Genomic DNA, 23,505 nt, shown 5'->3' on the forward strand with positions numbered 1-23,505 from the left:
TTTGTTTTGTTTTTTTTCTCCACTTCTTCAATATCCAGAGGCAGTCCAGAGAGTTGAACTGCGGCGGTTGCTCGAGAGATACGAAACAGTCTAGGACCGGTCTGTGTGAGGAGGGTTTTCTTTTTTCTCCTCAATTCTTCAAATAGTCTCCAATATTTGACGGACGACTTAGTTCACAGCAGTTGTCCTGGAGGCAAAGTTGTTCGGAATGAGGAGTTCTATCATGTGGTATGAAAACATTGTGCACGTGTGAAACGTCACGTGATACACAGCCACCCATGTTGTGTTTTTTTCTGTTTACAGCGCCACCAAGTGGCCAGTCGCCGCATTCCTCTTCACGTGACCACGGGCTGAGCCCGTACACAGGTGTACCGAGTTGGGTGCAATTGTCTCATTCCGTTGGAGAGTTATAGCCGTTCAAGTAAAGCCCGCCTCGCCCACCCCCAACGTTTTGGCGTACCGTCGCCAACGTGGATGGAAATTCCAACTGTTTCCCGATCCCTGTTGGCAGTCAGACTCCAGAGAATCTTTCTGCACCGGTTTGGGTCAGATCGGGCAAAAAACCTAGGACTAGTGTGCAAAAGTAGGTTTTTCAGAAAATCCAAAATACCCGAAAATCTTGCCAGCGCGACCACCCAATCCGAGGCATGCATCTTGTTCGGCTCGAGCCAAGGATTCCGGTGATGTAAGACACTTGGGTCTGCGACCGACGGTCGAGGAGTTACGAGCCATTTCGTACTTTTGATCGCTGCAGCGCCACCTTGGGGCCGATCGGGGCGAGCCTTGGTGAGGTTGTAGTACCGGGCCGGTCCTACCATCCCTCAGAGTTTCAAGTCTCTACCACGGACGCTTTGGTCTGCCCGCTCACTTTTAAGGCGGAATGTTGATGATCCAAAATCCCAGGTTGCACTCCAGAGTGTCTTTGCTGTGCACTCTGTTGTGATCCATTTTCGGTGTCAACCAATCTGAGCTGAGCTTGTTTGCCGGCGACCTTAGACCCTCTCGCCGCGGCCCAGGTGGGCGTGGCCTTTGCCGGCTCCCCCGCCTCGGCGTCGCTGCGTCATCGCTTCTCGGCCTTTTGGCTAAGATCAAGTGTAGTATCTGTTCTTATCAGTTTAATATCTGATACGTGCCCTACCCGGGCACCACATATTAAATTGATTTTTGGTCCTGGGAGATGGAATAGGGGCTTGCTCCGTCCACTCCACGCATCGACCCGGTATTGCAGTACTTCTGGGAACGGTGCACCCTCCTAAAGTGTTCAATGAAAGAAATGTAGTGGTCTTGTGTGGCAGACGGTGATAATGGAGCTAGTGTGAGTGGGTGTTGTAGGTGATCATGTGCTATACTAGCCTGGGTAGAATTGTGGTGTAAAAACAAGACAAAAAGGAACCCCTGTTCCTCTGTCGGTTTAACATCTGATCCGTCCACTATTCGGGGACGGCGCATTATGTACATTTATGGCTCATGGAGCCGGATGCGGAGCGTGCAAAAAAAAAAAAAAAAAGCCCCTTTTTTGACTGGCAAACCGCTGGTGAGGATTGGGGAGAGGGACAGGGTGCTTCTGACTGAAGGCCTGGGAATTCATACTTACCTGGCAGGGGAGACACCATGATCAGGAAGGTGGTTCACCCAGGGCGAGGCTCGGCCATTGCACTCTGGGTTGTGCTGACCCCTGCGAATTCCCCAAATGTGGGAATCTCGACTGCATAATTTATGGTAGTGGGGGACTGCGTTCGCGCTCTCCCCTGGACAACACTGGTTAAAAGGGCAGATTGTTAAAGCTCCACTTGAGGTTCTTTTGTTTTGTTTTTTTTCTCCACTTCTTCAATATCCAGAGGCAGTCCAGAGAGTTGAACTGCGGCGGTTGCTCGAGAGATACGAAACAGTCTAGGACCGGTCTGTGTGAGGAGGGTTTTCTTTTTTCTCCTCAATTCTTCAAATAGTCTCCAATATTTGACGGACGACTTAGTTCACAGCAGTTGTCCTGGAGGCAAAGTTGTTCGGAATGAGGAGTTCTATCATGTGGTATGAAAACATTGTGCACGTGTGAAACGTCACGTGATACACAGCCACCCATGTTGTGTTTTTTTCTGTTTACAGCGCCACCAAGTGGCCAGTCGCCGCATTCCTCTTCACGTGACCACGGGCTGAGCCCGTACACAGGTGTACCGAGTTGGGTGCAATTGTCTCATTCCGTTGGAGAGTTATAGCCGTTCAAGTAAAGCCCGCCTCGCCCACCCCCAACGTTTTGGCGTACCGTCGCCAACGTGGATGGAAATTCCAACTGTTTCCCGATCCCTGTTGGCAGTCAGACTCCAGAGAATCTTTCTGCACCGGTTTGGGTCAGATCGGGCAAAAAACCTAGGACTAGTGTGCAAAAGTAGGTTTTTCAGAAAATCCAAAATACCCGAAAATCTCGCCAGCGCGACCACCCAATCCGAGGCATGCATCTTGTTCGGCTCGAGCCAAGGATTCCGGTGATGTAAGACACTTGGGTCTGCGACCGACGGTCGAGGAGTTACGAGCCATTTCGTACTTTTGATCGCTGCAGCGCCACCTTGGGGCCGATCGGGGCGAGCCTTGGTGAGGTTGTAGTACCGGGCCGGTCCTACCATCCCTCAGAGTTTCAAGTCTCTACCACGGACGCTTTGGTCTGCCCGCTCACTTTTAAGGCGGAATGTTGATGATCCAAAATCCCAGGTTGCACTCCAGAGTGTCTTTGCTGTGCACTCTGTTGTGATCCATTTTCGGTGTCAACCAATCTGAGCTGAGCTTGTTTGCCGGCGACCTTAGACCCTCTCGCCGCGGCCCAGGTGGGCGTGGCCTTTGCCGGCTCCCCCGCCTCGGCGTCGCTGCGTCATCGCTTCTCGGCCTTTTGGCTAAGATCAAGTATCTTGTCAGACGGTTGAGACTGCGATCGCCTCTTGTGGGACTTGGTCTCGTGTGTTGCTTGTCACACGGGACATACACCCTTCAGGAGGTATAGTGACAAGCGGCTTTTTATTGACGACTCGTTTTGCGAGGAATCCTCTGGTTTTTAAGGTAAGCAGGTTTTAATTTATTTATTATTGTGTATTTATTGTTTGAATTTTAGCCGCAGTGGGCTGGTGGTGCCTCCAACATGTCGGCTGCTCGTGCCGGCGTGAGGAGGCACCACAGCGTGCGTTTTAATTTCAAGCCAAAAGAGGATGGTACTCTCCTGACTTGTTCTAGATTGGATTTTTCACGGAAGTACATCCAACAGACTCTAGGTTTTAAAGCAATGGATATAAACTGTTTGTTGACTCTGCCCCAAAATCGGGGTTTTGATGTAAGTTTTGCATCCGCTAATCTGCTGAATACTTTCTGGTCTCGTTTTGAAACATGCAAAGCCAATTTCTCCATGTTCACAGTGGAAAAGCTGACTGATAATTCACTGAAAGTTGTGATTGTCAGGATGTTTAATGAAACTGTGAGTGGAGAGGACATTGTTGTGTGGTTGGCAAGATATTGCTCTATTCGCGGACAGCCAGTCAAGGTATTAGACGAAGACGGTATCTGGAGCTGTGCGTGGAGAGTGCCCATACAACAATGGGCAGATCCCAACAGCTACCATGGCCTAGGTCAAATACCATCAATGATTGTGTTGGGGGAGAATAGAGGCTACATTCACTACCAAGGGATGCCCAAGCTATGTCGTAAGTGTGGCAAACTTGGACATCTCGCCGAGGCATGTCAGGAAATAATTTGCAGAAAGTGTAGAGAGATTGGGCACACCTTTGAAGAGTGCCACAATGGCAGAAAGTGCAATCTTTGTGGAGAGTCATCCCATCTCTACAGAGATTGCCCGAAAAGTTTTGCCAACAAACTTAAAAGCAACAAAATGGCCGCCCCACAAACAGATCAAAGGGAAGAACAAAGGAAGGAGGAGGTGATCCCTGAGGTTTTGGCGGGAATTTCAAATTCCCAGCCAGCCTCAGGGATTGGTCAGGAAAGAGGAAGTGGGGCGGCCACAGGGGCGGAGCCACAAATGGAAACGGAACAGGGGGAGGAAACCACTCCCAGGCTAGACAAAGGCAAAGAAACAGAAAATGGAGAGGACGAAACGGTTTCCTCCCTCAATACCGTCTCGGAGGTGAGTATGCCCTCCAGTGGGAGTGAAGTTGAATCTTCACTCCCAAATGCTCAAGTGCAGAAGAGAACTGCGGGATCTCCTCTGTGTATAACAGTGGAGAAAAGGCAGAGGGCCACACTTTGGCCAGATAGTTCCTCCCCGGAAGTTCTGGACCGCGTGTGGCCCTCAGAATCCCCCAATGAAGTTTCCTTTCTGCATTTCAAGCTGAGAACATCGACACCGAAAGGGTCACAAGAGTTCAGCTCTGTGGATCCGGAGGTGTCAAACTCTTGCCCCCCTGAACCCAGTCCCCATGGGAGAGGGGAGAGGCAGGAGGCACAGGGAATTATATGATTTTATTTGTTTAAAATTGTAACCTTTTAAAAATGTATGTTTTAAGCTCCATGCCTTTCTATTTAATACTGCTCATGGCCCTCACAATCTCGACTATCAATGTGAGAAGTGTGAGGTCCACGTCTCGAGCACAGAGCATTTTTACCTTTCTAAAATCATGTAATTCAGATATGTTTTTATTACAAGAGTGTGCTTTGCCTTTTTTAACTCAGTACAGGAAATGGGAAGAGATGTGGACCTCTGGACCCTCAATATGGAGTGGGTCAAATTTTAATCGAAACGATGGAGTCGCTATACTGATTAAAAATCCCAATATCTTGGTAAAGGGCAGCACAGTGGTGAGGGACGGACGGGCACTTTTAGCAAACATGACCTTTTTAGGGAGGGATTTTAAAGTGTGCAATGTATATGGTTTTACGGAAATAAATGAAAGGTATGAGCTTTTAGAGGACTTGCAGCCCCACATGCTGGGGAGGGCTCCCCTTGTAGTAGCAGGGGATTTTAACTGTGTTTTAACTAGAGCAGATAGGAAAAGAACAGGGGATGATTTTAGAGTGGACAAAACATCAGTTTTACTGCAAAGCTTAGTCAGAGATTTTAAACTAGTTGACTGTTTTAAAAGTCTGCATCCAAGAGAGGAGGGCTTCACCTGGATCAGTGGTGATGGCACCAAAGCCTCTCGTATTGACTATGTTTTTACATGTGAATGCCCACCAACTGATGCTAGATTGACTCCCGTTTACTTTTCTGATCACGCAATGCTATCCTGCACCCTTGCACTAACCACGGACGTGACAGTAGGCAGAGGGATTTGGAAACTAAACTGCTCCCTGTTGCAAGATGAAGAGATAGTCAGAGAATACAGGGAGCAGTTTAGCCAATGGCAGACTCTCCAAGACTTCTTTGATTCACGAGCACTGTGGTGGGAAATGGTGAAGGGTAGGACTCAGATGTTTTTTAGAAAGAAGGGAAAAGAGAAGAGAAAAAAGGAAAAGAGGTGCATGGTGGGGCTGCAAAAGAGGTTACAACGATATTTTAATCTTTTAAACAATGGTCTTGATTTTAGTAAAGAAATAAATGAAATTAAAAGAGTAATGTCTGCTTATGAACAAGAAAAAAGTAAAGGAGTAATACTTAGAAGTAAAGAACAAGAGTTGGAAGAAGGTGAAAAATGTACACGCTATTTTTTTAAAAAGATTATAACAAAAGGTGGGGGAATAACAAGATTAAAAACAGGTGTGGAAGAAGTGAAAGATACAGAGGGAATTTTAAAGCAAGTGGAACATTTCTTCTCAGAATTATACAATGAAAAAATAGTGGAAGAGGATGCAGTGAAAGAAATACTAACTCTCTTAGAAACAAAAATTAATAAGGAGTGTGCCTTTTTAACACAGGATTTTACGGTTCTCGAGTTGACAGAATGTAGAAAGGGTTTTAAAAAGGGGAAGTCCCCAGGGATGGATGGACTTCCCCTGGAATTTTATGAAACATTCTGGGACATTTTAGCACACAATCTATTGACCGTTTTTAAAGAGTTTGACAGACTGGACATATTACCCGACAGTTTTAGATCAGGGATAGTATCACTTCTACACAAGAAAGGAGACAAAGCAGACTTAAAAAATTGGAGACCAATCACCCTTTTAAATTTTGACTGTAAAATTTTTAGTAAACTTTTAGCTAGTCGTATGTCAAAAATCTTAGAGGACGTGATCCACCCGGATCAAGCGTGCGCTGTGCCAGGGAGGAAGATCACGGACAGCCTGATTTTGATAAGGGACGCAATCTGTTTTGCGAGAGACAGGAACAATCGGCTTATAGTTCTAAATTTAGACTTTGAGAAAGCATTTGACAGAGTCTCGCACCAATACCTGTTTCAGGTACTGGAAAAATTGGGGCTGCCAGGGAGGGTTCTAAAGTGGGTGGGGATGCTGTATAAAGACATAACCAGCAGAATTCTTGTAAATGGGCACCTGACAAAAGCAGTAACTGTATGCAGCGGCGTCCGTCAAGGGTGTCCGTTATCTCCGCTCCTGTATGTGGTTTGCATCGAACCACTGGCACAACTCTTGAGAAGGGACCAATGGATCAAAGGACTGAAAATTCCAGGTACAAAAGGACTGACGGACTTAAAATGTGTTTTATACATGGACGATGTGACAATTTTAACAACTGACCTTTTATCAGTACAGAGAGCACTTGACCTGACTGACCAATACGGGCGAGCCTCTGGAGCAAAACTCAATAGAAATAAGTCCGAGGCCCAGCTTTTTGGACCATGGGGTGACATAGACGCGACAGGACTAGACGTGAATTTTAAGGAAACTGACATTAGGATTTTAGGAGTAAAGTTTGACAAAGAGGGAGGCGGACAAGGAAATTGGACAGAAATGGTAGGGAAAGTTAGACAACGACTGGGCTTTTGGAGACTACGGACACTGACAATGGAAGGAAAAATTTTAATTTATAAAGCTGTGATCTTACCCTTGTTTTTATTGCCTTGCTCTGTTTTTAGGCCACCAAGGTTCTTCCTCCTGACAGTCGAGCGGGCAGTGTTTTATTTCTTCTGGGGGTCAAAGTGGGAGCGCCTCAAAAGAGAAGTTGTGAAGAAGAGGAAAGAGAATGGAGGGAAAGGCCTCCCCGACCCCTATCTTTTTTTAGCAAGTAGATTCACAGCACTGCATTTTAAATATGCAATAAACCCCTCCAGAGAAAACAAAACTGCAGCAATGGTCAGATTTTGGATGGGGTCATATCTGCGTAGTTTGAAAGTTTTACCTGTCGACCTTACTGTCCCAGTGTCTTTTAACCTTCCACAAGAATATTGTTTTATTAAAACCTTTTTAAAAAGACACGATTTAGAGAATCAGGATGTCAACGTTTTAACAAATCATAAGTCTCTCATCTCTCTTGTGCAGGATCGGGAATCGGTGTGTCCGGTTCCAGGCCTCACACTAGGTGAGGCCAAAGACGTTTGGAGGAACGCAGCCCACCCGGCTCTCCAGAACAGGCTTAAGGACTTGTCGTGGATGGTGGCCCATGAGATCCTCCCGGTCAGGGCGGTTATGCACTCCAGAGGCATGGCCAAAAACTCCACCTGCCCACGGTCCGGATGTGGTTCCCCGGAGACCGTCTACCATCTGCTCTGGGAGTGCGGTGCTGCGCGGGACCTGTGGGCCAAGACCAGCCCCCTGTATTTCCCGTGCCTGCCGGCGGGTCGGGCCCAGATGGGATACAGGCTCGCCATCCTGGGGGTGGGTCAGGGCTTGAAGGAGCTAACATCACAGCAATTTACCTCGCTCTGGCTCACCCTCAACCACATCAAGGATGCCATCTGGGCCACCAGAAACCTGCTGGTGGGGAAACGCGTTACGGTGCCCCTCCACGCGTGCGAGCGAATAGTTAGATCTGCGCTGCAGGAGGCGCCGGACGTCGTTATTCGGATGGGGGGGCTGGGGTCACACCAAAGAGGTCCCGGCCACCCCCGACCCTGGCCGCCCGTAGATGCACCCTCACCACACCGGCTACGGGAACAGCGGGCCAGCGGGCCGGAGGAGAGGGGATCTCCGCTGGGCATCAGAAGCGAGGAATCTGGGGCCTGTTCTGGAGACCTGGAGTGAATGGACAATCTTGATAGGGACTCATCCGCGATCCTGCACAAGAGACAATGTCTCAGTTGGCATATTTTATTGTTTTATTGTTTTATTTTGTTGTATTTACTGCTATTGTATTTTCATTCCTTTTACCTTCTTTTAAAAACCAACATTTTACACACATGGACTTTTACACGACACATCACCCAATACTGGTTTTTAACTTTTAATGTGTCATTTTCTTTTAAAGACATGTGGAATGTTTAAAAGATAAATGTGGAAGTGTAAAGAATGAATTTGTAACAATAAACTTTTTTCGAAAGAAAAAAATCTGTTCTTATCAGTTTAATATCTGATACGTGCCCTACCCGGGCACCACATATTAAATTGATTTTTGGTCCTGGGAGATGGAATAGGGGCTTGCTCCGTCCACTCCACGCATCGACCCGGTATTGCAGTACTTCTGGGAACGGTGCACCCTCCTAAAGTGTTCAATGAAAGAAATGTAGTGGTCTTGTGTGGCAGACGGTGATAATGGAGCTAGTGTGAGTGGGTGTTGTAGGTGATCATGTGCTATACTAGCCTGGGTAGAATTGTGGTGTAAAAACAAGACAAAAAGGAACCCCTGTTCCTCTGTCGGTTTAACATCTGATCCGTCCACTATTCGGGGACGGCGCATTATGTACATTTATGGCTCATGGAGCCGGATGCGGAGCGTGCAAAAAAAAAAAAAAAAAGCCCCTTTTTTGACTGGCAAACCGCTGGTGAGGATTGGGGAGAGGGACAGGGTGCTTCTGACTGAAGGCCTGGGAATTCATACTTACCTGGCAGGGGAGACACCATGATCAGGAAGGTGGTTCACCCAGGGCGAGGCTCGGCCATTGCACTCTGGGTTGTGCTGACCCCTGCGAATTCCCCAAATGTGGGAATCTCGACTGCATAATTTATGGTAGTGGGGGACTGCGTTCGCGCTCTCCCCTGGACAACACTGGTTAAAAGGGCAGATTGTTAAAGCTCCACTTGAGGTTCTTTTGTTTTGTTTTTTTTCTCCACTTCTTCAATATCCAGAGGCAGTCCAGAGAGTTGAACTGCGGCGGTTGCTCGAGAGATACGAAACAGTCTAGGACCGGTCTGTGTGAGGAGGGTTTTCTTTTTTCTCCTCAATTCTTCAAATAGTCTCCAATATTTGACGGACGACTTAGTTCACAGCAGTTGTCCTGGAGGCAAAGTTGTTCGGAATGAGGAGTTCTATCATGTGGTATGAAAACATTGTGCACGTGTGAAACGTCACGTGATACACAGCCACCCATGTTGTGTTTTTTTCTGTTTACAGCGCCACCAAGTGGCCAGTCGCCGCATTCCTCTTCACGTGACCACGGGCTGAGCCCGTACACAGGTGTACCGAGTTGGGTGCAATTGTCTCATTCCGTTGGAGAGTTATAGCCGTTCAAGTAAAGCCCGCCTCGCCCACCCCCAACGTTTTGGCGTACCGTCGCCAACGTGGATGGAAATTCCAACTGTTTCCCGATCCCTGTTGGCAGTCAGACTCCAGAGAATCTTTCTGCACCGGTTTGGGTCAGATCGGGCAAAAAACCTAGGACTAGTGTGCAAAAGTAGGTTTTTCAGAAAATCCAAAATACCCGAAAATCTCGCCAGCGCGACCACCCAATCCGAGGCATGCATCTTGTTCGGCTCGAGCCAAGGATTCCGGTGATGTAAGACACTTGGGTCTGCGACCGACGGTCGAGGAGTTACGAGCCATTTCGTACTTTTGATCGCTGCAGCGCCACCTTGGGGCCGATCGGGGCGAGCCTTGGTGAGGTTGTAGTACCGGGCCGGTCCTACCATCCCTCAGAGTTTCAAGTCTCTACCACGGACGCTTTGGTCTGCCCGCTCACTTTTAAGGCGGAATGTTGATGATCCAAAATCCCAGGTTGCACTCCAGAGTGTCTTTGCTGTGCACTCTGTTGTGATCCATTTTCGGTGTCAACCAATCTGAGCTGAGCTTGTTTGCCGGCGACCTTAGACCCTCTCGCCGCGGCCCAGGTGGGCGTGGCCTTTGCCGGCTCCCCCGCCTCGGCGTCGCTGCGTCATCGCTTCTCGGCCTTTTGGCTAAGATCAAGTGTAGTATCTGTTCTTATCAGTTTAATATCTGATACGTGCCCTACCCGGGCACCACATATTAAATTGATTTTTGGTCCTGGGAGATGGAATAGGGGCTTGCTCCGTCCACTCCACGCATCGACCCGGTATTGCAGTACTTCTGGGAACGGTGCACCCTCCTAAAGTGTTCAATGAAAGAAATGTAGTGGTCTTGTGTGGCAGACGGTGATAATGGAGCTAGTGTGAGTGGGTGTTGTAGGTGATCATGTGCTATACTAGCCTGGGTAGAATTGTGGTGTAAAAACAAGACAAAAAGGAACCCCTGTTCCTCTGTCGGTTTAACATCTGATCCGTCCACTATTCGGGGACGGCGCATTATGTACATTTATGGCTCATGGAGCCGGATGCGGAGCGTGCAAAAAAAAAAAAAAAAAGCCCCTTTTTTGACTGGCAAACCGCTGGTGAGGATTGGGGAGAGGGACAGGGTGCTTCTGACTGAAGGCCTGGGAATTCATACTTACCTGGCAGGGGAGACACCATGATCAGGAAGGTGGTTCACCCAGGGCGAGGCTCGGCCATTGCACTCTGGGTTGTGCTGACCCCTGCGAATTCCCCAAATGTGGGAATCTCGACTGCATAATTTATGGTAGTGGGGGACTGCGTTCGCGCTCTCCCCTGGACAACACTGGTTAAAAGGGCAGATTGTTAAAGCTCCACTTGAGGTTCTTTTGTTTTGTTTTTTTTCTCCACTTCTTCAATATCCAGAGGCAGTCCAGAGAGTTGAACTGCGGCGGTTGCTCGAGAGATACGAAACAGTCTAGGACCGGTCTGTGTGAGGAGGGTTTTCTTTTTTCTCCTCAATTCTTCAAATAGTCTCCAATATTTGACGGACGACTTAGTTCACAGCAGTTGTCCTGGAGGCAAAGTTGTTCGGAATGAGGAGTTCTATCATGTGGTATGAAAACATTGTGCACGTGTGAAACGTCACGTGATACACAGCCACCCATGTTGTGTTTTTTTCTGTTTACAGCGCCACCAAGTGGCCAGTCGCCGCATTCCTCTTCACGTGACCACGGGCTGAGCCCGTACACAGGTGTACCGAGTTGGGTGCAATTGTCTCATTCCGTTGGAGAGTTATAGCCGTTCAAGTAAAGCCCGCCTCGCCCACCCCCAACGTTTTGGCGTACCGTCGCCAACGTGGATGGAAATTCCAACTGTTTCCCGATCCCTGTTGGCAGTCAGACTCCAGAGAATCTTTCTGCACCGGTTTGGGTCAGATCGGGCAAAAAACCTAGGACTAGTGTGCAAAAGTAGGTTTTTCAGAAAATCCAAAATACCCGAAAATCTCGCCAGCGCGACCACCCAATCCGAGGCATGCATCTTGTTCGGCTCGAGCCAAGGATTCCGGTGATGTAAGACACTTGGGTCTGCGACCGACGGTCGAGGAGTTACGAGCCATTTCGTACTTTTGATCGCTGCAGCGCCACCTTGGGGCCGATCGGGGCGAGCCTTGGTGAGGTTGTAGTACCGGGCCGGTCCTACCATCCCTCAGAGTTTCAAGTCTCTACCACGGACGCTTTGGTCTGCCCGCTCACTTTTAAGGCGGAATGTTGATGATCCAAAATCCCAGGTTGCACTCCAGAGTGTCTTTGCTGTGCACTCTGTTGTGATCCATTTTCGGTGTCAACCAATCTGAGCTGAGCTTGTTTGCCGGCGACCTTAGACCCTCTCGCCGCGGCCCAGGTGGGCGTGGCCTTTGCCGGCTCCCCCGCCTCGGCGTCGCTGCGTCATCGCTTCTCGGCCTTTTGGCTAAGATCAAGTGTAGTATCTGTTCTTATCAGTTTAATATCTGATACGTGCCCTACCCGGGCACCACATATTAAATTGATTTTTGGTCCTGGGAGATGGAATAGGGGCTTGCTCCGTCCACTCCACGCATCGACCCGGTATTGCAGTACTTCTGGGAACGGTGCACCCTCCTAAAGTGTTCAATGAAAGAAATGTAGTGGTCTTGTGTGGCAGACGGTGATAATGGAGCTAGTGTGAGTGGGTGTTGTAGGTGATCATGTGCTATACTAGCCTGGGTAGAATTGTGGTGTAAAAACAAGACAAAAAGGAACCCCTGTTCCTCTGTCGGTTTAACATCTGATCCGTCCACTATTCGGGGACGGCGCATTATGTACATTTATGGCTCATGGAGCCGGATGCGGAGCGTGCAAAAAAAAAAAAAAAAAGCCCCTTTTTTGACTGGCAAACCGCTGGTGAGGATTGGGGAGAGGGACAGGGTGCTTCTGACTGAAGGCCTGGGAATTCATACTTACCTGGCAGGGGAGACACCATGATCAGGAAGGTGGTTCACCCAGGGCGAGGCTCGGCCATTGCACTCTGGGTTGTGCTGACCCCTGCGAATTCCCCAAATGTGGGAATCTCGACTGCATAATTTATGGTAGTGGGGGACTGCGTTCGCGCTCTCCCCTGGACAACACTGGTTAAAAGGGCAGATTGTTAAAGCTCCACTTGAGGTTCTTTTGTTTTGTTTTTTTTCTCCACTTCTTCAATATCCAGAGGCAGTCCAGAGAGTTGAACTGCGGCGGTTGCTCGAGAGATACGAAACAGTCTAGGACCGGTCTGTGTGAGGAGGGTTTTCTTTTTTCTCCTCAATTCTTCAAATAGTCTCCAATATTTGACGGACGACTTAGTTCACAGCAGTTGTCCTGGAGGCAAAGTTGTTCGGAATGAGGAGTTCTATCATGTGGTATGAAAACATTGTGCACGTGTGAAACGTCACGTGATACACAGCCACCCATGTTGTGTTTTTTTCTGTTTACAGCGCCACCAAGTGGCCAGTCGCCGCATTCCTCTTCACGTGACCACGGGCTGAGCCCGTACACAGGTGTACCGAGTTGGGTGCAATTGTCTCATTCCGTTGGAGAGTTATAGCCGTTCAAGTAAAGCCCGCCTCGCCCACCCCCAACGTTTTGGCGTACCGTCGCCAACGTGGATGGAAATTCCAACTGTTTCCCGATCCCTGTTGGCAGTCAGACTCCAGAGAATCTTTCTGCACCGGTTTGGGTCAGATCGGGCAAAAAACCTAGGACTAGTGTGCAAAAGTAGGTTTTTCAGAAAATCCAAAATACCCGAAAATCTCGCCAGCGCGACCACCCAATCCGAGGCATGCATCTTGTTCGGCTCGAGCCAAGGATTCCGGTGATGTAAGACACTTGGGTCTGCGACCGACGGTCGAGGAGTTACGAGCCATTTCGTACTTTTGATCGCTGCAGCGCCACCTTGGGGCCGATCGGGGCGAGCCTTGGTGAGGTTGTAGTACCGGGCCGGTCCTACCATCCCTCAGAGTTTCAAGTCTCTACCACGGACGCTTTGGTCTGCCCGCTCACTTTTAAGGCGGAATGTTGATGATCCAAAATCCCAGGTTGCACTCCAGAGTGTCTTTGCTGTGCACTCTGTTGTGATCCATTTTCGGTGTCAACCAATCTGAGCTGAGCTTGTTTGCCGGCGACCTTAGACCCTCTCGCCGCGGCCCAGGTGGGCGTGGCCTTTGCCGGCTCCCCCGCCTCGGCGTCGCTGCGTCATCGCTTCTCGGCCTTTTGGCTAAGATCAAGTGTAGTATCTGTTCTTATCAGTTTAATATCTGATACGTGCCCTACCCGGGCACCACATATTAAATTGATTTTTGGTCCTGGGAGATGGAATAGGGGCTTGCTCCGTCCACTCCACGCATCGACCCGGTATTGCAGTACTTCTGGGAACGGTGCACCCTCCTAAAGTGTTCAATGAAAGAAATGTAGTGGTCTTGTGTGGCAGACGGTGATAATGGAGCTAGTGTGAGTGGGTGTTGTAGGTGATCATGTGCTATACTAGCCTGGGTAGAATTGTGGTGTAAAAACAAGACAAAAAGGAACCCCTGTTCCTCTGTCGGTTTAACATCTGATCCGTCCACTATTCGGGGACGGCGCATTATGTACATTTATGGCTCATGGAGCCGGATGCGGAGCGTGCAAAAAAAAAAAAAAAAAGCCCCTTTTTTGACTGGCAAACCGCTGGTGAGGATTGGGGAGAGGGACAGGGTGCTTCTGACTGAAGGCCTGGGAATTCATACTTACCTGGCAGGGGAGACACCATGATCAGGAAGGTGGTTCACCCAGGGCGAGGCTCGGCCATTGCACTCTGGGTTGTGCTGACCCCTGCGAATTCCCCAAATGTGGGAATCTCGACTGCATAATTTATGGTAGTGGGGGACTGCGTTCGCGCTCTCCCCTGGACAACACTGGTTAAAAGGGCAGATTGTTAAAGCTCCACTTGAGGTTCTTTTGTTTTGTTTTTTTTCTCCACTTCTTCAATATCCAGAGGCAGTCCAGAGAGTTGAACTGCGGCGGTTGCTCGAGAGATACGAAACAGTCTAGGACCGGTCTGTGTGAGGAGGGTTTTCTTTTTTCTCCTCAATTCTTCAAATAGTCTCCAATATTTGACGGACGACTTAGTTCACAGCAGTTGTCCTGGAGGCAAAGTTGTTCGGAATGAGGAGTTCTATCATGTGGTATGAAAACATTGTGCACGTGTGAAACGTCACGTGATACACAGCCACCCATGTTGTGTTTTTTTCTGTTTACAGCGCCACCAAGTGGCCAGTCGCCGCATTCCTCTTCACGTGACCACGGGCTGAGCCCGTACACAGGTGTACCGAGTTGGGTGCAATTGTCTCATTCCGTTGGAGAGTTATAGCCGTTCAAGTAAAGCCCGCCTCGCCCACCCCCAACGTTTTGGCGTACCGTCGCCAACGTGGATGGAAATTCCAACTGTTTCCCGATCCCTGTTGGCAGTCAGACTCCAGAGAATCTTTCTGCACCGGTTTGGGTCAGATCGGGCAAAAAACCTAGGACTAGTGTGCAAAAGTAGGTTTTTCAGAAAATCCAAAATACCCGAAAATCTCGCCAGCGCGACCACCCAATCCGAGGCATGCATCTTGTTCGGCTCGAGCCAAGGATTCCGGTGATGTAAGACACTTGGGTCTGCGACCGACGGTCGAGGAGTTACGAGCCATTTCGTACTTTTGATCGCTGCAGCGCCACCTTGGGGCCGATCGGGGCGAGCCTTGGTGAGGTTGTAGTACCGGGCCGGTCCTACCATCCCTCAGAGTTTCAAGTCTCTACCACGGACGCTTTGGTCTGCCCGCTCACTTTTAAGGCGGAATGTTGATGATCCAAAATCCCAGGTTGCACTCCAGAGTGTCTTTGCTGTGCACTCTGTTGTGATCCATTTTCGGTGTCAACCAATCTGAGCTGAGCTTGTTTGCCGGCGACCTTAGACCCTCTCGCCGCGGCCCAGGTGGGCGTGGCCTTTGCCGGCTCCCCCGCCTCGGCGTCGCTGCGTCATCGCTTCTCGGCCTTTTGGCTAAGATCAAGTGGTCTGGTCGGACGTCTGAGACAGCGATCGCCTCTTGTTGGACTTGGTCTCGTGTGTTGCTTGTCACACGGGACATACACCCTTCAGGAGGTACATTGACAAGCGGCTTTTAATTGACGACTCGTTCTACGAGGAATCTTCTGGTTTTAAGGTAAGCAGGTTTTAATTTATTTATTGTATATTTATTGTTGGATTTTAGCCGCAGCAGGCTAGTGGTGCCTCCAACATGTCGGCTGCTCGTGCCGGCATGAGGAGGCACCACAGCGTGCGTTTTAAATTTAAGACAAAGGAGGATGGCACTCTCCAGGCGATGTCCAGGTTGGACTTTTCCAGGAAGTGCATCCAACAGACTCTCGGTTTTAAGGCTATTGATATTAACTGCTTGTTGACTCTGCCCCTGAATCATGGCTTCGACGTTAGTTTTGCTTCTGCTTCCTTGCTAAGTACTTTTTGGGCTCGGTATGAATTGTGTAAAGCCAATTTCTCCATGTTCACTGTGGAAAAACTGACTGATAATTCGCTGAAAGTGGTGATTGTCAGGATGTTTAATGAAACAGTTAGTGGAGAAGACATTGCTGTATGGTTGGCAAGATATTGCTCTATTCGTGGTCAACCAGTCAAGGTTTTAGATGAAGACGGTATCTGGAGCTGTGCGTGGAGAGTGCCCATTAAACAATGGGCAGATCCCAACAGCTACCATGGCCTGAGTCAAATTCCTTCTATGATTGTGTTGGGAGAGAATAGAGGTTACATCCATTATCAAGGGATGCCCAAGCTATGCCGCAAGTGTGGCCAACTTGGGCATCTCGCCGAGGCGTGCCAAGAAGTAGTGTGTAGGAAGTGCAGAGAAATTGGACACACTTTTGAAGAGTGCAAAAATGGCAGAAAGTGCAACCTCTGTGGAGAATCATCCCATCTCTACAGAGACTGCCCCCAAAGTTTTGCCAACAAGCTAAAAAACAACAAAATGGCCGCCCCACCCAAAGAGCAAACGATAAAGGAGGCGGGCCCTGAGGTTTTGGCGGGAAATTCAAATCCTCAGCCAGCCTCAGGGATTGGACTGGAAGAAGGAAGTGGGGCGGCCACAGGGGCGGAGTCAACTCGAACAGCTGGTCAGGGGGAGGAAGCCAATCCTCAAAATGATAATGGTAAAGAAGAGGTGGACGACAAAGAGGAGGAAACGGCTTCCTCCCTTGTCACCGTGTCTGAGGCTAGTGGGTCAACTAGTGGGAGTGAGACAGATTCTTCTCTTCCCAATGCTCAAGTGCAGAAAAGAACTGCGAGATCTCCTCTGGTCCAAACAGAGGAGAAAAAGCTGCGGGTAGCGCACCGGCTAGATAGTTCCCCCATGGAAGATCTAGACCGTGTGTGGCCCACAGACTCTCCTAATGAAGTATCTTTTCTGCATTTTAAGCTAAGAACATCGACGCCAAAGGCTTCACAAGAGGTTCTCTCTGTGAGCCCTGAGACGTCAAGCACTTTCCTCCCTGATCCCAGGCTTTCTGGGGAAAAGGGACGGCAAGTGCAACAAGAAATAACCTGATTTTAATTAAATCTCTGTAGTCCTTTTGTTGCTTTTAAATGTCTCATACCCTTTTAACCATACTGCTCATGGCTCTCACTATCTCCACCATCAATGTGAGAAGTGTGAGGAGCAATATACGAGCACAGAGTGTCCTATCCTTTTTAAAAACTTTTAAGTCAGATGTGTTTTTATTACAAGAATGTGGTCTGCCTTTTTTATCCAATTACAGAAAGTGGGAGGAGATTTGGACCCCAGGAGTTTCCGTTTGGAGTGGGTCCAATTTTAATAAAAATGACGGTGTCGCCATTTTAATACAAAACCCCAATATCTTGGTGAAGGGCAGCACTGTGGTGAGGGACGGGCGGGCAATTTTAGCTAATCTGACTTTTTTAGGTAAGGATTTTAACATTTTAAATGTGTATGGTTTTACAGACAAAAACAATAGGTATGAGCTTTTAGAAGACCTGCGGCCCCACATGTTAGGTAGGGCTCCCCTAGTGGTAGCAGGGGATTTTAATTGCGTTTTAACCAAGAAAGACAGGAAGAGGACAGAGGATTTTAAAGTTGACAAAACGTCGGTTTTATTGCAGGATTTAGTTAGAGATTTTAAATTAGTGGACTGTTTTAAAGCAATGCATCAGAGAGAGGAGGGCTTCACCTGGTTCAGTGGTGACGGCACCAGAGCCTCTCGCATTGACTACGTTTTTACACGGGACTGCCTGCCAACCGATGCAACATTAACCCCCCTCTTTTTTTCAGATCACACAATGCTGTCATGCACCCTTTCACTCCCCACTGGTGTGACTGCAGGGGGAGGGCTGTGGAAGCTGAACTGCTCCCTTTTGGAAGATAAAGATGTAGTCAGTGAGTACAGGGAGCAGTTCAGCCAATGGCAGACCCTCCAAGACTTCTACGACTCACGTGCACAGTGGTGGGAGATGGTAAAAAAACGGACGAGACAGTTTTTTAGAAAGATAGGAAAAATCAAAAAGAATAGATTAAATCGACGCATGATGGGGCTGCAAAAACGACTACAGAGATATTTTAACCTTTTAAACGATGGGATTGATTTTAGTGAAGAAATCAAAGAAATAAAGCAAGAAATGTCAGTTTTATCCGAAATTCAAAGCAAAGGTGTCATTTTAAGGAGCAGGGAGAAGGAGATTGAGGAAGGTGAAAGGTGCACGAGGTATTTCTTTAAAAAAATTATTTCACGGGGTGGGGCAATCACAGCTTTGAAAAGTGGAGGGAGGGAGGTTTACACCACAAAAGAAATTTTAAAGGAAACTGAAGTATTTTATGAAAACCTATACAGCACCAAAGAAGTCCACAATGACACATTACAGGAGGTTTTAGAGTTTTTAGAAAAGAAAGTCGAAGGCGAAGGTACAATTTTATCTCAAGATTTCAACATTTTAGAAATTCACAAAGCACTCAAAAGTTTTAAACGAGGAAAGTCCCCCGGCACCGATGGACTTCCTCTGGAGTTTTATTTGACTTTTTGGGATATTTTAGCTTTCGACTTACTGACTGTTTTTAAAGAATTTGAGACTCTTGAAAGACTTCCTGACAGCTTTAGAATAGGGATAGTTTCACTCTTACATAAGAAAGGGGACAAGACTGACTTACGGAACTGGCGACCCATCACTCTTTTAAATGTCGACTGTAAACTTTTTAGCAAAATTTTAGCCACACGCATGTCGACAGTTTTAGAGGACGTAATCCACCCGGATCAAGCATGCGCTGTGCCAGGAAGGAAGATCACGGACAGCCTGGTGCTGATCAGAGACGCCATCTGTTATGCGAGAGACAGAAACCTTCGGCTAGTAGTCCTAAATTTAGACTTTGAAAAAGCATTCGACCGTATCTCGCACCAGTTCCTTTTTAAGGTACTGGGTAAAATGGGATTTCCAGGGCGGTTCATAGCCTGGGTGGGACTGCTGTACAACAGTCTGGTCAGCAGAATTGTAGTTAATGGGCATTTATCCAAAGCTGTTAATATCTACAGCGGCGTCCGTCAGGGGTGTCCCTTATCTCCCCTTCTGTATGTGGCTTGTATAGAGCCACTGGCACAAATCTTGAGAAGGGACAAATGGATTAAAGGACTAGGCATTCCAGGGACTAGTGGACTGACGGCAACCTGCGTTTTATACATGGACGACGTGACCCTTTTAGCAACGGACGTTTTATCGGTACGAAGAGCAATGGACTTGACTGACTGGTACGGTCGGGCCTCAGGCGCCAAGCTCAATAGGAGCAAGTCTGAGGCCCAGCTCTTCGGGCCGTGGGGGAACATTGACAAAGGTGGACTAGATTTGGTTTTTAAAGATAATAATTTGAAAATTCTAGGTGTTAAATTTGACAGGGAGGGTGGAGGACAGGGTAACTGGACTGACATGTTAGGGAAAGTTAGGCAAAGACTGGGCTTTTGGGGACTAAGAAACCTGACGATTGAAGGCAAGATTTTAATTTTTAAAGCTGTGATTTTACCACTGATTTTACTTGTCTGTTCTGTTTTTAGTCCCCCACAAAGCTTCCTGATCTACCTGGAGAGGGCAGTGTTTTATTTCCTGTGGGGGTCCAAGTGGGAGCGACTCAAAAGAGAAATAGTGAAGAAAAGGAAGGAGAATGGCGGAAAAGGGCTCCCAGACCCCCACCTGTTTTTAGGCAGCCGCTTCACTGCCCTCCACATTAAATACGCCCTGACCCCATCCAGAGAACACAAGACAGCAGCCATGACCCGATTCTGGATGGGGTCATACTTAAGATCTTTGAAAATTTTACCCGTTGATCTTAAATGTCCAGTGTCTTTTAATCTGTCAAAAGAACATCTTTTTATTAAGAATTTTTTAAAGAAATACCTTTTAGAAACGAATGATGCCACTGTTTTAACTAACCACAAGTCTCTTGTCTCTCTTGTGCAGGATCGAGAATCGGTGAGTCCAGTTCCAGGCCTCACACTAGGTGAGGCCAAAGACGTTTGGAGGAACGCAGCCCACCCAGCTCTCCAGAACAGGCTTAAGGACTTGTCGTGGATGGTGGCCCATGAGATCCTCCCGGTCAGGGCGGTTATGCACTCCAGAGGCATGGCCAAAAACCCCACCTGCCCACGGTCCGGATGTGGTTCCCCGGAGACCGTCTACCATCTGCTCTGGGAGTGCGGTGCTGCGCGGGACCTGTGGGCCAAGACCAGCCCCCTGGTTTTCCCGTGCCTGCCGGCGGGTCGGGCCCAGGTGGGATACAGGCTCGCCATCCTGGGGGTGGGTCAGGGCTTGAAGGAGCTAACATCACAGCAATTTACCTCGCTCTGGCTCACCCTCAACCATATCAAGGATGCCATCTGGGCCACCAGAAACCTGCTGGTGGGGAAACGCGTTACGGTGCCCCTCCACGCGTGCGAGCAATTAGTTAGATCTGCGCTGCAGGAGGCGCCGGACGTCGTTATTCGGATGGGGGGGCTGGGGTCACACCAAAGAGGTCCCGGCCACCCCCGACCCTGGCCGCCCGTAGATGCACCCTCACCACACTGGCTACGGGAACAGCGGGCCAGCGGGCCGGAGGAGAGGGGATCTCCGCTGGGCGCTGGAAGCGAGGAGTCCGGGGCCTGTTCTGGAGACCTGGAGTGAATGGACATTCTTGATAGGGACTCACCCTCGATCCTGTACAAGAGATGTTTTATGTGGCATAATTTATTGTTTTATTGGTTTTTATCTGACATGTTTTATTGTTTTATTCCTATTATTTAAACCATTTACCTTTCTTTTAAAACATACATGGACTTTTTACACAACACACAAACACAAGAAACTTTTAACAGTAAATAATGTGTCCCTTTTAATATGTGTAAAAATGTGATCTAAAAGAAAAAATGTACATGCAAATGGAAATAATGGAATGACACTGTGACAATAAAACTTTTCGAAAGAAAAAATCTGTTCTTATCAGTTTAATATCTGATACGTGCCCTACCCGGGCACCACATATTAAATTGATTTTTGGTCCTGGGAGATGGAATAGGGGCTTGCTCCGTCCACTCCACGCATCGACCCGGTATTGCAGTACTTCTGGGAACGGTGCACCCTCCTAAAGTGTTCAATGAAAGAAATGTAGTGGTCTTGTGTGGCAGACGGTGATAATGGAGCTAGTGTGAGTGGGTGTTGTAGGTGATCATGTGCTATACTAGCCTGGGTAGAATTGTGGTGTAAAAACAAGACAAAAAGGAACCCCTGTTCCTCTGTCGGTTTAACATCTGATCCGTCCACTATTCGGGGACGGCGCATTATGTACATTTATGGCTCATGGAGCCGGATGCGGAGCGTGCAAAAAAAAAAAAAAAAAGCCCCTTTTTTGACTGGCAAACCGCTGGTGAGGATTGGGGAGAGGGACAGGGTGCTTCTGACTGAAGGCCTGGGAATTCATACTTACCTGGCAGGGGAGACACCATGATCAGGAAGGTGGTTCACCCAGGGCGAGGCTCGGCCATTGCACTCTGGGTTGTGCTGACCCCTGCGAATTCCCCAAATGTGGGAATCTCGACTGCATAATTTATGGTAGTGGGGGACTGCGTTCGCGCTCTCCCCTGGACAACACTGGTTAAAAGGGCAGATTGTTAAAGCTCCACTTGAGGTTCTTTTGTTTTGTTTTTTTTCTCCACTTCTTCAATATCCAGAGGCAGTCCAGAGAGTTGAACTGCGGCGGTTGCTCGAGAGATACGAAACAGTCTAGGACCGGTCTGTGTGAGGAGGGTTTTCTTTTTTCTCCTCAATTCTTCAAATAGTCTCCAATATTTGACGGACGACTTAGTTCACAGCAGTTGTCCTGGAGGCAAAGTTGTTCGGAATGAGGAGTTCTATCATGTGGTATGAAAACATTGTGCACGTGTGAAACGTCACGTGATACACAGCCACCCATGTTGTGTTTTTTTCTGTTTACAGCGCCACCAAGTGGCCAGTCGCCGCATTCCTCTTCACGTGACCACGGGCTGAGCCCGTACACAGGTGTACCGAGTTGGGTGCAATTGTCTCATTCCGTTGGAGAGTTATAGCCGTTCAAGTAAAGCCCGCCTCGCCCACCCCCAACGTTTTGGCGTACCGTCGCCAACGTGGATGGAAATTCCAACTGTTTCCCGATCCCTGTTGGCAGTCAGACTCCAGAGAATCTTTCTGCACCGGTTTGGGTCAGATCGGGCAAAAAACCTAGGACTAGTGTGCAAAAGTAGGTTTTTCAGAAAATCCAAAATACCCGAAAATCTCGCCAGCGCGACCACCCAATCCGAGGCATGCATCTTGTTCGGCTCGAGCCAAGGATTCCGGTGATGTAAGACACTTGGGTCTGCGACCGACGGTCGAGGAGTTACGAGCCATTTCGTACTTTTGATCGCTGCAGCGCCACCTTGGGGCCGATCGGGGCGAGCCTTGGTGAGGTTGTAGTACCGGGCCGGTCCTACCATCCCTCAGAGTTTCAAGTCTCTACCACGGACGCTTTGGTCTGCCCGCTCACTTTTAAGGCGGAATGTTGATGATCCAAAATCCCAGGTTGCACTCCAGAGTGTCTTTGCTGTGCACTCTGTTGTGATCCATTTTCGGTGTCAACCAATCTGAGCTGAGCTTGTTTGCCGGCGACCTTAGACCCTCTCGCCGCGGCCCAGGTGGGCGTGGCCTTTGCCGGCTCCCCCGCCTCGGCGTCGCTGCGTCATCGCTTCTCGGCCTTTTGGCTAAGATCAAGTGTAGTATCTGTTCTTATCAGTTTAATATCTGATACGTGCCCTACCCGGGCACCACATATTAAATTGATTTTTGGTCCTGGGAGATGGAATAGGGGCTTGCTCCGTCCACTCCACGCATCGACCCGGTATTGCAGTACTTCTGGGAACGGTGCACCCTCCTAAAGTGTTCAATGAAAGAAATGTAGTGGTCTTGTGTGGCAGACGGTGATAATGGAGCTAGTGTGAGTGGGTGTTGTAGGTGATCATGTGCTATACTAGCCTGGGTAGAATTGTGGTGTAAAAACAAGACAAAAAGGAACCCCTGTTCCTCTGTCGGTTTAACATCTGATCCGTCCACTATTCGGGGACGGCGCATTATGTACATTTATGGCTCATGGAGCCGGATGCGGAGCGTGCAAAAAAAAAAAAAAAAAGCCCCTTTTTTGACTGGCAAACCGCTGGTGAGGATTGGGGAGAGGGACAGGGTGCTTCTGACTGAAGGCCTGGGAATTCATACTTACCTGGCAGGGGAGACACCATGATCAGGAAGGTGGTTCACCCAGGGCGAGGCTCGGCCATTGCACTCTGGGTTGTGCTGACCCCTGCGAATTCCCCAAATGTGGGAATCTCGACTGCATAATTTATGGTAGTGGGGGACTGCGTTCGCGCTCTCCCCTGGACAACACTGGTTAAAAGGGCAGATTGTTAA

The 23,505-nt window shown here is 48.7% G+C and overlaps 12 non-coding genes and 2 pseudogenes across 12 annotated transcripts; all 14 read left to right on the forward strand.

Moving 5' to 3' along the window:
- The first annotated feature begins 1,062 nt into the window (after positions 1-1,062).
- Positions 1,063-1,253, forward strand: LOC148996327 (U2 spliceosomal RNA). Its single transcript, XR_016148390.1, has one exon. It is a non-coding gene; the product is annotated as a U2 spliceosomal RNA (small nuclear RNA).
- A 333-nt stretch (positions 1,254-1,586) lies between these two features.
- On the forward strand, positions 1,587-1,751 carry LOC148996328 (U1 spliceosomal RNA). Its single transcript, XR_016150192.1, has one exon. It is a non-coding gene; the product is annotated as a U1 spliceosomal RNA (small nuclear RNA).
- Positions 1,752-8,348: 6,597 nt separating this feature from the next.
- LOC148996329 (U2 spliceosomal RNA) lies at positions 8,349-8,526 on the forward strand (annotated as a pseudogene).
- A 333-nt stretch (positions 8,527-8,859) lies between these two features.
- On the forward strand, positions 8,860-9,024 carry LOC148996330 (U1 spliceosomal RNA). Its single transcript, XR_016150203.1, has one exon. It is a non-coding gene; the product is annotated as a U1 spliceosomal RNA (small nuclear RNA).
- A 1,111-nt stretch (positions 9,025-10,135) lies between these two features.
- Positions 10,136-10,326, forward strand: LOC148996331 (U2 spliceosomal RNA). The gene has a single exon (XR_016148391.1). It is a non-coding gene; the product is annotated as a U2 spliceosomal RNA (small nuclear RNA).
- Positions 10,327-10,659: 333 nt separating this feature from the next.
- Positions 10,660-10,824, forward strand: LOC148996332 (U1 spliceosomal RNA). Its single transcript, XR_016150215.1, has one exon. It is a non-coding gene; the product is annotated as a U1 spliceosomal RNA (small nuclear RNA).
- A 1,111-nt stretch (positions 10,825-11,935) lies between these two features.
- On the forward strand, positions 11,936-12,126 carry LOC148996333 (U2 spliceosomal RNA). The gene has a single exon (XR_016148393.1). It is a non-coding gene; the product is annotated as a U2 spliceosomal RNA (small nuclear RNA).
- Positions 12,127-12,459: 333 nt separating this feature from the next.
- LOC148996334 (U1 spliceosomal RNA) lies at positions 12,460-12,624 on the forward strand. The gene has a single exon (XR_016150228.1). It is a non-coding gene; the product is annotated as a U1 spliceosomal RNA (small nuclear RNA).
- A 1,111-nt stretch (positions 12,625-13,735) lies between these two features.
- Positions 13,736-13,926, forward strand: LOC148996335 (U2 spliceosomal RNA). The gene has a single exon (XR_016148395.1). It is a non-coding gene; the product is annotated as a U2 spliceosomal RNA (small nuclear RNA).
- A 333-nt stretch (positions 13,927-14,259) lies between these two features.
- LOC148996336 (U1 spliceosomal RNA) lies at positions 14,260-14,424 on the forward strand. Its single transcript, XR_016150239.1, has one exon. It is a non-coding gene; the product is annotated as a U1 spliceosomal RNA (small nuclear RNA).
- Positions 14,425-21,002: 6,578 nt separating this feature from the next.
- On the forward strand, positions 21,003-21,176 carry LOC148996337 (U2 spliceosomal RNA; annotated as a pseudogene).
- Positions 21,177-21,509: 333 nt separating this feature from the next.
- Positions 21,510-21,674, forward strand: LOC148996338 (U1 spliceosomal RNA). Its single transcript, XR_016150250.1, has one exon. It is a non-coding gene; the product is annotated as a U1 spliceosomal RNA (small nuclear RNA).
- A 1,111-nt stretch (positions 21,675-22,785) lies between these two features.
- LOC148996339 (U2 spliceosomal RNA) lies at positions 22,786-22,976 on the forward strand. The gene has a single exon (XR_016148396.1). It is a non-coding gene; the product is annotated as a U2 spliceosomal RNA (small nuclear RNA).
- Positions 22,977-23,309: 333 nt separating this feature from the next.
- Positions 23,310-23,474, forward strand: LOC148996340 (U1 spliceosomal RNA). Its single transcript, XR_016150259.1, has one exon. It is a non-coding gene; the product is annotated as a U1 spliceosomal RNA (small nuclear RNA).
- The last annotated feature ends 31 nt before the right edge of the window (positions 23,475-23,505 follow it).

This window comes from Pimephales promelas, chromosome 2, assembly GCF_988280905.1.
Source record: "Pimephales promelas chromosome 2, fPimPro1.hap1.1, whole genome shotgun sequence".
Classification (NCBI taxonomy): Eukaryota; Metazoa; Chordata; class Actinopteri; order Cypriniformes; family Leuciscidae; genus Pimephales; species Pimephales promelas.